This window comes from Suricata suricatta, chromosome 1 (assembly GCF_006229205.1).
Source record: "Suricata suricatta isolate VVHF042 chromosome 1, meerkat_22Aug2017_6uvM2_HiC, whole genome shotgun sequence".
Lineage (NCBI taxonomy): Eukaryota > Metazoa > Chordata > Mammalia > Carnivora > Herpestidae > Suricata > Suricata suricatta.
Window position 1 is genome coordinate 83,212,770 of NC_043700.1, and position 13,682 is coordinate 83,226,451.

Here is a 13,682-nt window from a genome sequence, read left to right on the forward strand (position 1 = left end):
TAACAGTTTATGATGACAGATGGTGACCAAACTAACACAGCAAACAATAAATCTCTATGTAATAAACCTGAAACTAATGTAATATTGTATGTCAACTATACTTTAATGATAATAATAAGTAAATCTTTGGCATAAAGTGACATTATGAATAGTGCCTACATTTTAGAATATCATCATGTGATTCTAATTAAATTGAAATTCAAATGTGTATAGTCAATGACCATATACGTTAATTCTGAAAAATATTCTTTCTTCAGAGTCCTTAATAAGTTGTCCATAAATATTTGGCAGAAGCAATATAATACATAGACATACCATTGAAGTTAGTAGAGACCTTCAGACTAATTAATATTATAGTTTTGAGTACATTTTTTCTTGTGTCTTTATTTTTCATATTTAAATGGAAAGAAATTGTTATTTGGATTTGAAAGTCCAAACTGTTTATGTGAATTCTTTGATATCTTTCTCATTGACTTCATCTCCTCTGCTAATTAAGCAGAATTTATTTTTGTTATTTTCCCAGACTCTCTAATTTGGATGTTGACCCAAATGTCCTTTCTTGAACCTGCTACCAAATGTCTCAACCTAAATCATTTGATGTAATTTCTCATCTGGTTCACTTTCCATTTTGAAGTAAATATATTTAATGAAGAAAATATTCACAATGCTGCAACATAGATGATAGTACCATAGATTGTTTCCACTTTACATTAAAAAGAACATATTTTGAGAGTGTTTAGTCCTGATTTCAATTTCAGCTTCACTTCTCATTAGTTATTTAGCCTAAAAAAATGTCTAAACTTCTCTAATATCTAATTTTATTTTATTTTTTTAATGTTTTATTTATTTTTGATACTGAGAGAGATAGAGCATGAGACGGGGAGGGGTAGAGAAAGAAGGAGACACAGAACTGGAAGCAGGCTCCAGGCTCTGAGCTAGCTGTCAGCACAGAGCCCGACGCGGGGCTTGAACCCACGAACGTGAGATCTGACCTGAGCCGAAGTCGGAGGCTTAACCGACTGAGCCACCCAGGCGCCCCTCTAATATCTGATTTTAAAATCTTCACAAATCATTACCTATCTGATACTATGAGTTATACCTGTTTTGCTAAATTAGTGTCATAGTTCTCTGCTTCTAAGAGATACACAGACATTCTTGTATACCACATTTGTGTCTGGATATTTTATTTGGGAAGTAATGGCAAGGAGCAGAAAGGAACTGGAGAGAATGACATAAAGAAGGAGGTTCATTGTAGATTTGGTCACTGCTGTGGACTAGTGAGGTTCAGTAATGTTAAGAGATTCTAATAAGCTACAAACTATGTTTTTCAGAATTGGTTGCTCTATGTGGAATTTGTATCCACTAGCTCCGAAGTCCCATTGGTCAAAGGTCATTCCATCGAATGAGGTAACTTCCCCACATTTCCAGATTGCATCTGCATGAGTGGGAGGTATCCAAGGCTGTTGAAATATGAGTAGTTGTCAGGTTCCACCATTTAGATCTTTGTCGCCATTAAAATGATTAGAGTTCATTTGGGCCCAGCAGATATTAGGTAAGGCACAAGAGGAGTCTATTATTACAGGGAATTTCTAGAACCTACTACAGATATAGGCAGCTAATAGCCCTAATACATTTTTAATGATGAATGAAAAAAAGTGGGGACAATAATATCTATAATATAGTTATGACGAGGTTAACTGAGAATGTAAATATTAGCTCTAAAATACCCTGGAAATATTCAGTTTTGTTGAGTTTGAATACTCAAGGGTACAAAGGAAGTAATTATTTTCTACTTTGTACATGGATTTTTAAAGAATATCAAGCCCTATTATACTTGATGACAAAAAAACTTCACCTAATTTACCATTACGATATCAGTTTTGGTGTAAGATGGGTAGATTTGAGGCCATCCTCTTTCTTATCAAAGTCCATGGAGTCTATAGTTCTGAAGATGTAAGGCATACTTGTTTAATTTGGTATTTATATTTGTTGCTGCTCTCTGTAGTTCACCCTCATCATATCCTTGAGCCTCTTAATAGCTTCTTTCTCTTAATGGAAGCCTGAACCTTTGTTGGAGATATTTGAAAATTTGTGGGGTGTTTTTTCATGGCATTCTGGGATGCAGAAGTTGTGAAAAAACCACCTCCCACTCTCATCCACTTTCAACACCCCAATCCATGGGTATCCTGCTATACTTCAGGACCTCATTCTACTTCTGCAAAGCCCCCAGAGTCTACTTCTTTTACTTTTTCTCTAAACTCTCTTTAATCTCTCCTTAGAGAGAGCATCTTCACCTATGCTAGATTTGAAAAGGGAAGATTTGTAGGACAGATGGGAGTCATTGGTTCCACAAGTACAATTTTCCTAGGAAAAATTGTGACTTTAGTGCTTAGGCTGAGAGATAAGATCAACGTAAGTAAGGACATTCCAGGAAGCCCAAAGTGTGAAAACTCCTCAGTTATTGCTTTAATATTTTATCCCACTATACCGGATTATATATTATTACTTGTATTTTCAATGCCAAACAAAAAGTATGACATATGTAAGACTTTGTGAGATTATTTACTGAATAACTGAAAATTTATCTTGTGACATAGAACACCTGCTCACAAGTATTTTGAAGCAGAGGAATTTAATGTGATGTAATTATAACTAGCTTATAGTCTCATTAATTTCTATCAGTATACACATATGGGCAAATATTCTCAAAATGTCTATTTGCTGTTATGGGCATAGGATTATAAATTAATAGAAGGTTTCCATCACATCTTTGGTAGTTTTACTAGGCTACTATCATTCCAATTTATAGATTAGTTTATAATATAAGATATGCGGGGTAAGAAATTTAATATTATCTTCATAATAGATCTATCCAACATAACTCTTAATACCACTTCTTAAAGTTATTTTAAACTTGAGCTAAATATGCTAAAGAATCTTATAACAAAGTTTTAACAGTGCTAATTGTGATGATGGTGGAAGAATAACTGTCATTCCCTTTGTGCTTTTCTGTATTTTCTAATATTATTCATCTTTCCTTTTTTGCATTGAACATTCGTTACATTCAGTTTTCACTTCTGGACCTTCACCTGTTTCTCCTTGTGTCTGGCTCCTTTCTATTTCTATTTCCCATTTGCCACAACTGTAATAAGTTTCTGTGCCATCCACCTGCCTGAAATGATATTCTCTGCAGTCTGCAGCCCACAATGCCCTCTCATGGCTTATGTTTTTAAAGACAATGTCTGTGCTCATAGCATTAAATATGCTGATGAGTCCTGGTACTCAGTGGGTTGACAATCGCCTGCCAACATCAATTGGCAGGCACAATGCTCTCCATCCTCTCAAATGGCTCTGCTTACCTCCCCATGCCGAATGAAACTGTCATTTTCACCAAGCCCCCATTGTTGCAAATTAGCTGTTGCTGGCAAAAGTTCATGATCTGTTTCCAGGCATTAATTTATGATCTATGCATCCATTCTTTCCATTCAGATAAGCATAGCACAGAAACTCTTCTGAGTTTGAGTCATTACTTATCTAGGCAACTTGATTGAACAAACAAATCTATGTTGGTTTTTAGCAACTTTTGCTATCTTGTGGTTTATCTTCACAATAAAAGGTATATGTTGGTTTCTTTTCCTAGGTACACCCATTTTATTCACTGCATTGCTTGGGTTTATACACAGAGAAGAAGTACATTTTTCCATCTAGCTCTATCCTAACAGTAATACTGAATGACTGACGAAAGCATTAATAAGACAAAAAGTGAAGAATGAGATCAAGAGCTCTACATTTTTTTGTCTCACCTATTATTTTGTTAATTATTTAGAGACCTGAAAAAGAAAACTAAACTATTGTAATGGAAAGGAACTAACTGAATCTAATAGCAGTGATTTTCACTCTAGTGGCTCATTTTTCTTAACTCTTTAGGACATGCCTTAAAATATTACCACTTGCTGAAGCAGTTAGTTTAAGACAACATTTATTTATCACACTATGAAAATAATGAGATAAATATATAAGCTTTTCTTTCTTATATCCCCAGTCCCTCAGAGTCCCTGTGGGCACACAGCAGAGGTTCAATAAACACTGTGTTAATATAAACTCTGGGAAGATACAACTATTCAACAAAGAAACTGTATCAGAATTTCTCATTCCAAATTATCAACACAGTAAGTCTCATAAAAAAAAAAAGAGTTCACAGAACCTTCAAGGACAGAATAGTGTTTAATGTTTAAAAAAAAAAGGAATCTAGGGGCACTTGGGTGGCTCATCAGTTAAGTGTCCGACTTCGGCTCAGGTCATGATCTCACAGTTTGTGGGTTTAAGCCCTTCATCAGGTTCTGTGCTGACAGCACAGAGCCTGGAGCCTGTCTTCAGATTCTGTGTCTCCCTCTCTCTCTGACCCTTCCCTGCTCATGCTCTCACTTGCTCTCGCTCTCTCTCTCACTATCAAATAAATTAAAAAAATTTTTTAAAAGAATTTTAAAAATGGAGTCTCAGTGAATACTGTTTGTCTCTCTCACACATACAAGTGCATGCTAATACTCATGCACACATATACACTTTGAAATTCTAAATAAATATTTAGATTTTCTTTTTCACTCACTCACTTATCACATAGGTATGTATTACACAGGAAGTTGTATATGGACATGAATAAGATGGGCAAGGCCCCTACCCTCATAGAGCTTACATTCTGATGGGGAACTTTAAGATGACTTTGGCATTGGGATGAGAAATAAATATATCACATTGAAAGTCATGGAATGGTTCAAAGCCTTCCACATCATTGATACTGCTTCATCTTGGATGAGTAGAGATTGCTACTCACTAATGCTTTAGCTGTCACACGTTGTATGCTAGAATTAGATTACTCCATATATCTCTAAATCATATCTCTTAATCTATGCTATCTATTCAAATAAACGAAGTGTGAGAGTGACATTGCCTATAAGTTGCTGAATGTTGCATACACATGTTATACAAAGTATGAAAATATAGTCTCCATTAATCCAATAGCTTGCCTCTCCCCTGGCTGGCAGCAGGAAGCCACACAATGCTTGGTGTTCCTGTGAGAGATGTGAGCCAGCAGGAGTTCATCAGAGCTCTGGCAGCCTCCCTCAAAATGTCCGAGAAACTTAAAGTCCCTGAAAGGGCAGATGCTGTCAAGCTTGTCAAGCTTAAAGAGGTTGCTCCTCTACAATGAGAACTAGTTCTACACACACGCTACTTCTGAAGTATGACACCTGTCCTCTAAGGCAGCGCTGGTGTTAGCTTCATGACCAAGATCCAGGTGGACATCAGAGAAACAGGGTTGTACCTAGCCATATCAGAAGAGACTCCAACAGCGTCCTCCATGCTCTAAAGGGGCTGAAAGTGGTGAAAAACACCAAGATGGGGACCACAAAGTGACACTTCAGGGACAGAGAGATCTGGACAGAGTTGCTAGCTAGGTGATAAGTCCAAGAAACGTTAGAACAAATGCTGAGTTAACGCAGTGCCTCGTTTGTAATAAAACAAAATATAAAACAAAATAAATAAAATAGCTTGATAAAGGTGAAAATTAATGTACTTTTCAGGTTGGCAAATGCTACCTAAATAATGAAATGATGAATTTACAAGCAGGATAAATCTGTAATCCTATTCACCGTGCCTCATATGTATTCAAACAAATGTTTTAAATAAACACCTGTCCAACATGTAGTTACTTTGCAATAGCCATGATTTTTCCCTAAAGTTCTTTAGCAAATTTCTTTTAATACAAAGTCTGCCTTGTGGCTTTGCATAATAATCAAAGCAAACAAAAATATTATTCCTTAAGCATATGCCAAGTGATGAGAAACAGCATCCTCTACTCCCAAGCTAGGATAAAAATATTCACCTTTTTGCAGGTGTAAAGTAGCATTGCCAACTTTAAATGAAGCTCATTTGAAGGTTGGGTTATATATAAACCATTAGTATAATAGAGCAATTAACACTACTCCCAGGGTAGATGAATAAATTGCTGATATGACTTTGTAAATGCTTTAACTAAGTACAGAGTAATATGATATATGTTATATAAACATACATCAATCTGTATGAGAGTGTATGAATGAGTGGAAAAACACACATATACATACATGCCATATATGCCATTGGCAGAGTTCTGTTAATTCTCACATGATGATACACGAGTAAGTGGAAAAACAAACATCTGCTGTAGTTTATTTCTCCATGTGAATGACTAAAGTAGCCTACCTTTTGAAAGCGAGTTTATACTTGGCCTTATTTGTCTGGCCCAATCACAAGGTAAGCCTTTTCTAGCTCAATGTTTTGAGGAAATGGTAAAGGCAAATTGATATGGTGGAATAGGGCACCAATTGTTCTTACAGGGTGATGGTCTTGTTTATAGAAAGAGCAAAAAGCAGTCTCTCAGAAGGCCTATGAATGAGACAACAAATTCCAGTTCCCAATTCTTGATTTGGGATTCTGCCCCTATTACAGAGGAAGCATCTGACAATGGGAAAAGTATACCTAGTTTCTCTGATATGAAATCTAGAGGGAATGTTCTGTTTAAGAGACAGCCTCTTACAGTAGAAAAATAAGAATCATCATTTCTGCTTGTTACAATGGGCCTCTCTATATAATGAACATGTCATAGGTAAAAAGAGGCTTAGAGGGAAGAGGGGATGAACAGGCTTCTGGAGGCCAACCTAGAGTAGCTGTCACCAATGAAAGAAAATAAAAACACTTTCAAAAACTAGTAAATATAATTAAAGGATCTCCACTCATAGAGATGATTAATAGAAAAGCAACAATAATATTAGAAGTGAATTAACTGGATAGAGTTTAATATTGCAGATACCTTCTAAGCGCATAATATGTAAGAAAGATCAACCTGATTGAAGCAATAGGCCCCTTGATGACTAGTCAGGGATTGAGAAGCATTAAAATATGCACATTAAAACAAAAGTAAGTTTATTTTACCCCATGCTATAAAATTTTTCATTCTCTTTACATATCTGTATGAATCATATAAAAAGAAAAAAAATCATCTTGTAACCCAAAAGAACTAGCCCTTTTTTAAACTATCCCTGTTTACAAAATATTTGTGTTGCTGATTTTTTTACATGGCTACCTTGTGTTTCCTTAGTATATCAGGGTCATTGTTGACAACAAAGGTATTCAGCTTATTCAGAGTCTTTAGGGAAAGGAAAGTTTTTGTTGGGTCTAAGTCCATAGCTGATGTGGTATGGTATAGGGAAAAAAATAGTTTGATTATATTGGTAAAATGAAACTGGACTAAATCCCTGTTTCTGTTGGGAAAAGGAAGGGAGTTTGCAATTCTAATGAAAAGAGTCAAAGAATGGAAATGTGCTCAATAGGAGACCTCAGACTTGGCTTCTAAGAGGACTAAGGAGACAGGTGACAATGAACAAAATCCCACTTTTGTCACCATCTGTTACTGGTTATTTCCCTTTCTCCACCTGACCTACTTTGACCAATCACAGTCACAGCATTTAGTTTAGGAATGGTTCAGTCAACCCAAACCACAAAGTTGATTCCAGGACTCTTCCTGGAATGATTGGGTATCAGGCCTTCTCTTCTGCTGAGATCCATAATTTAGTATTATATAGGTCAGAAGCTTTGAAACCTATATAGGGAGGAGAAGGGCCAAAATGGTGGAACAGCATGGAAGTTTTCTTGGCATCTCTCATCTCTGAAATATAGCAAGATCAACACTAAACCATCCTATACACCTAGAAAACTGACTTGAGGATTAACACAACAGTCTGTACATCCTGAAGCAGGTACGTGGCATAGAGGTGAACAGAGGGAGAGAGAAGTCATGGAGGCAGGGAGCTACTTTTGCTTGCTGAGAGTGGATGGAGACTGAGTGCGGGGGATAGAGTATGAAAGCAGCTGGAGAGAAAAGAAAGAATATGCAAGAGAATGAACAAAAAAAGGGAGAAAGGATAAAGGAGAGGCTTTAAATTCTATTAAGACTCTATAAACAAGGGGAGCACAGAGTCTGAAACTCCACAGAGTCTGATTCCTGGTGGTGCTCTGGTGGGGAGAGTGAATCCCTAGGAGCAGAGAGCAAAGTCTGAGGGGTCCTTGGGCCACATGGGGAGAGGCGGTTTCCTTACTGGGAAGGCATTTGGTAGAGGCTGTGTGACCACAGTCGAAGGTACCAGTGGATCCTGGTGAACAACAGCATTCACTGGTGTTAGAACAAGGGGGAAGCCTGGTGACAGATGTGTGTTGTAATTTTTCATAATCCCTGAAACACTGCTGCTACATGATTGCATGAACTTTTTCTGGGACAGGCTGGCACCCAGACACAGTCTCTGGGCATCAGCAGCAGCACAGTCCCACAGATGTTCTTGCATGCAGCCATTCCCTGGTGAGACCCTTCCCCAGAAGGTCTGAGTGGGACAAATCCGCAGTCCCTCAGAAGGAAGGGGCTGGGAAACAAAGCTGCATCTGAGATAAAACTCAGGAGGGAGGTGCCATCCAGCAACCTGATGTCTTGGTCATGGACAGTGTAAAAGAGGGTAGTTGATGACTGCTGAAGACAAAGGAGGGGTGTGCAATTGCTGGTCGAGGAGAGCACAGAGTTCTGATACTAGAGACTGGATGGCTGGGCGACGCCATTTTCACCTTTACCGCACATGCGCACATGCATGTACACACCTACATGTGCCAAACAATCCACCTCAGTAAGCTAAGCAGCACCATCTAGTGGATAGCAGAGCTGTTACACTAAGCCCTGCCCAGCTGGGCCAAGCTCACTCATCAGGAATACCACAAATCTCTCTCCCTGCTTAGTCTATGGATTATAAAGTTCTTCATAGTTTGACTTCTAAGGGAAACCAATGCAATTTCAATCATATTTCAGACTGTTTGCTGGTCCATCTATTGAATTTTTTTCTTTTCTTTTCTTATTCATGAATATAGTAAGAGCAAAAATATTTTTTATTTTCCATTTTTATTAAAAATATTAAAAATTTTTTTCTACTTAATTTTTTATTTTTGTACATTTTAAAAATCCTATTTTACTTCCATCATTTCATTTTATTGTATTCATTTTTTCAAATTTTCAAACTTTTCCTTTTCTTATCTTTCCCTTTTTATTCTAATCTATCAAGCACCTTTCAACAGCCAGACCAAGACACACCTAGGATCCAGCAACTTTTATTTGATTTTTGTTGTTGTTGTTTTTAATTTTAATTTTTTTACCTTGTTAATTCCATTTCTTTCTTAAAAATGATGAAATGAAGGAATCTACTGCAGAAGAAAGAACAAGAAGAAATGACAACCAGAGATTTAGTCAACACAGATACAAAGAAGATGTCTGAACCAGAATTTAGAATCATGATAATAAGAATATTAGCTGGGGTTGAAAACAGATTAGAATCCTTTTCTGTGGTGATAAAATGTAGTCAGAATGAGATTTTAAAAACATGCTATAACTAAGCTGCAATCTCGAATGGATGCCCTAGTGGCAAGGATAGATGAAGCAGAGCAGTGAATCAGTGATATGAAGGGCAAACTTATGGAGAACAATGAAGCAGAAAGGAAGAGGGAGTGTAGGCAAAAGAGTATGATCTAAGAATTAGAGAAATCAGTGACTCATTAAAAAAGACACCATCAGAATCATAGAGGACCCAGAAGATGAAGAGAAAAAGGGTAGAAAGGTTATGTGAGCAAATCATAGCAGAAAACTTTCCTAACCCGATGAAAGACACAAATATCAAAATTCAGGAAACACAGAGAACTCCCAATAGATTCAACAAAAACCGACCATCAACAAGGCATATCATAGTCAAATTCACAAAATACTCAGGCAAGGGAAGAATCATGAAAGCAGGAAGGGGAAAAAAATCCATAAGCTACAAGAAAAGACAGATCAGATTTGCAGCAGACCTATTCACAGAAACTTGTCAGGCCAGAAAAAAGTGACAGGATATATTCAACGTGCTGAATTAGAAAAATATGCAGCCAAGAATTCTTTATCCAGCTAGGCTGTCACTCAAAAAAGGAGAGATTAAGAGTTTCCCATACAAACAATAATTAAAGGAATTTGTGACCACTAAACCAGCCCTGCAAGAAATTTTAAGGGGGGCTCTCTAAGGGGAGAAAAGACAAAAAACAAAACAAAATCAAAAGCAACAAAAACTAGAAAGGACCAGAGAACAGCACCAGAAACTCCAATTCTACAGGGAACACAATGACAATAAATTCCTATCTTTCAGCACTCACTCTAAACATCAATGGACTAAATGCTCCAATCAAAAGACATAGGGTAACAGAATGGATAAGTAAACAAGATCCATCTATATGCTGTTTACAAGAGACACAATTTAGACTTAAAGACACCTTCAGTTTGAAAGTAAGGGAATGGAGAACCAACTATCATGCTAATGGTCACCAAAAGAAAACTGGAGTTACCCATACTTACATCAGACAATCTAGACTTTAAACTAAAGACTGTAACAAAAGATGAAGAAGGGCATTAAATAATAATTAAATGGTCTATCTACTAAGATCTAACAATTGTAAACATTTATGCTCCAAATGTGGAAGAACCCAAGTATATAAAACAATTAATCACAAATATACAGACACTCATTGATAATAATATCACAATAGTAGGGCACTTCAACACTCCACTTAAATCAATGGACAGATAATCTAAACAGAATCAACAAGGAAACAGTGGCTTTGAATGACACAGCAGACCGGATGGACTTCAGATATATTCAGAATATTTCACCCTAAAGTAGCAGAATACACATTTTTCTCCAGGGCACATGGAATGTTCTCCTGAATAAATCACATACTGTGACATAAATCATTCCTCAACAAGTACAAAAAAAATCAAGATCATACCATGCATATTTTCAGACCACAATGCTATGAAACTTGAAATCAACCACAAGAAAAAAATGTGGAAAGATTGCAAATACTTGGAGAGTAAAGATCATCCTACTAAAGAATGAATGGCCTAACCAAGAAATTAAAGTGGAAACTAAAAACTACATAGAAGTCCATGAAAATGATAATACATAGCCTCAAACCTCTGGGATGCAGCAAAAGCAGTCATAAGAAGGAAGTATATAGCAATCCAGGCCTTCCTAAAGAAAGAAGAAAAGTCTCAGATACACAACCCAGCCTTACCCCCGATATAGCTGGAAAAAGAAAAGCAAATAAAACCTAAAACCAGCAGAAGACAGGAAAATAATAAAGAATTAAAAGCTATTGAAACCAAAACCAAAACCATCACCACCACAACAACAAAACAGTAGAAAAGATCAATTAAGCCAGAAGCTGGTTCTTTGAACCTAGCCAGTTTGATCAAATAGAAACAAGAAATGACCCAAGTAAATAAAATCAAGAATGAAAGAGGATAGATCACTACCAACACAGCAGAAATACAAACAATAATAAGAGAATATTATGAGCAATTATATGCCAATAAAATGGGAAGTCTGAAAGAAATGTAAAAATCCCTAGAAGCATATAAACTACCAAAATTGAAACAGGATGAATTAGAAAATTTGAACAGACTTATAACTAGTAAAAAAAATCAAATTAATAATCAAAAATCTTGCAAAATTCCAGAGTCCAAGGGCCAGATGGCTTTCCAGAGGAATTTTAGCAAACATTTAGAGAAGAGTTAACACCTATTCTCTTGAAGCTGTTCCAAAAATAGAAATAGAAGAAATACTTCCAAACTCATTCTCTGAAGCCAGCATTATCTTGAGATACCGCCTCACACTCTTCAGAATGGCTAGTATTAACAACCCAGGCAACAACAGATGTTGGTGAGGATATGGAGAAAGAGGATCTCTTCTGCACTGCTGGTGGAAATTCAAACTGGTGCAGCTGCTCTGATAAACAGTATGGAGGTTCCTTAAAAAATTAAAAATAGAACTACCCTACGACCCAGCAATTGCACTACTAGGTATTTATCCAAGGGATATAGGTGTGCTGTTTCTAAAGGGCACATGCACCCCAATGTTTATAGCAGCACTGTCAACAATAGTCAAAGTATGGAAAGAGCCCAAATGTCCATTGTATATACATATATACAATGGAGTATTACTGGGCAATCAAAAAGAATGAAATCTTGCCATTTGCAACTACATGGATGGAACTAGAGGGTGTTATGCTAAGTGAAATTAGTCAGAGAAAGGCAAATATCATATGACTTTACACATATGAGGACTGTAAGATACAAAACAGATGAACATAAGGGAATGGAATAAAAAATAACATAAAAACAGGGACAGGAACAAAACATAAGAGACTCTTAAATATGGAGAACAAATAGAAGGTTACTGGAGAGGTTCTGGGAGGGAGGATAAGCTAAATGAGTAAGGGGCATTAAGGAATCTACTCCTGAAATCATTGTCGCACCATACTCGAACTAATTTGGATGTAAATTTTAAAAAATAAATTATTAATAAAAGATAAAGAAAAATATATGGGGAGGAAACCCTTCAAAACAAATCCTATGAAGAAGAATCAGAGTGAATATATAAACATATGTTAAACAAAATAAAACAAAACAAACAAACAAACAAAAGACAAGAATAAATTCCTGGTGATGCTGTTTGAGAATCTTTATCCTGCCATTCTGGAAGTTAATCCTGAATATTTCAGTACTGGGAGCCATTTCCATCTGCTTTGTTTATGATAGACTGTGTTGTATTTCTGTTACTTGTAACCCAAGAATTATGTTAATATACTATAAGCTGATACAAATAATATAAGGTTAAAATGATAGGAACTTGTCCCTAAATAAGTAAAAAGACCAAATCCAAATAAAAATATGAAAGGCACTGGGGGTAACAAAAAGCAAAGAGATTCAGGAGGGAAATTAACACTTGGATAAAGGGAAGACATAGGGAGACCTTAATTTTGCAGTTTTTAGTTTGAGGGATTCCTGTCTATGCTATTTGGGGTGGCTAACTCTCTGATAAAAGAACTTACAATCTTTCTGGATTCAGGCAATTACCACTGTTGTAAAATGAGGCAAAAACCAAACAAACAAACAGACAAACAGAAAAACAAACAAACTCAGAAACAAATATAGTAACAGGGGTTCTTAAATTCTGTGTATAAAGTATGCTCACATTTCTGGGTGACTCTTGAACCATGAATTTCTGGGGTAGACTTTAAACAACTTGGTGCAAGAATAAGAGCACTGAATTGAGATTTGAGCTGCCATCCAAGATAGAGTTTGCAATTTGATTCCAGCCAAGTTAATTGATTGCTAAAATAACTATAAAAAAAATCAACAGTCTTCAGGGAAATGTAATTGAATCTAGAATTTTTACAACATAATATTCACAATGTCTAGAGGATGATACAAAATGTGAACTACAATGGAAATTAATGTCAAGATATAAGATTTTTTATTTATTTTTTTCCTTTTTTTAAAATAGTTTATTGTCAAATTGATTTCCATACAACACCCAGTGCTCTTCCCCATAAGTGCCCTCCTCCATCACCACCACCTCTTTTCCCCACTCCCCCTTCCCCTTCAAACCTCAGTTCATTTTCAGCATTCAATAGTGTCTCAACTTTTGCATTCCTCTCTCTCCCCAACTCTCTTTCCCTCTTCCCCTCCCTCTGGTCCTCCATTAGGTTTCTCCTGTTTTCCTGTTAAACCTATGAGTGCAAACATA

At 36.4% G+C, this 13,682-nt stretch overlaps 1 pseudogene; it reads left to right on the forward strand.

Annotated features, from left to right (window-relative positions):
• Window positions 1-5,056: 5,056 nt before the first annotated feature.
• On the forward strand, window positions 5,057-5,453 carry LOC115301275 (annotated as a pseudogene).
• The last annotated feature ends 8,229 nt before the right edge of the window (window positions 5,454-13,682 follow it).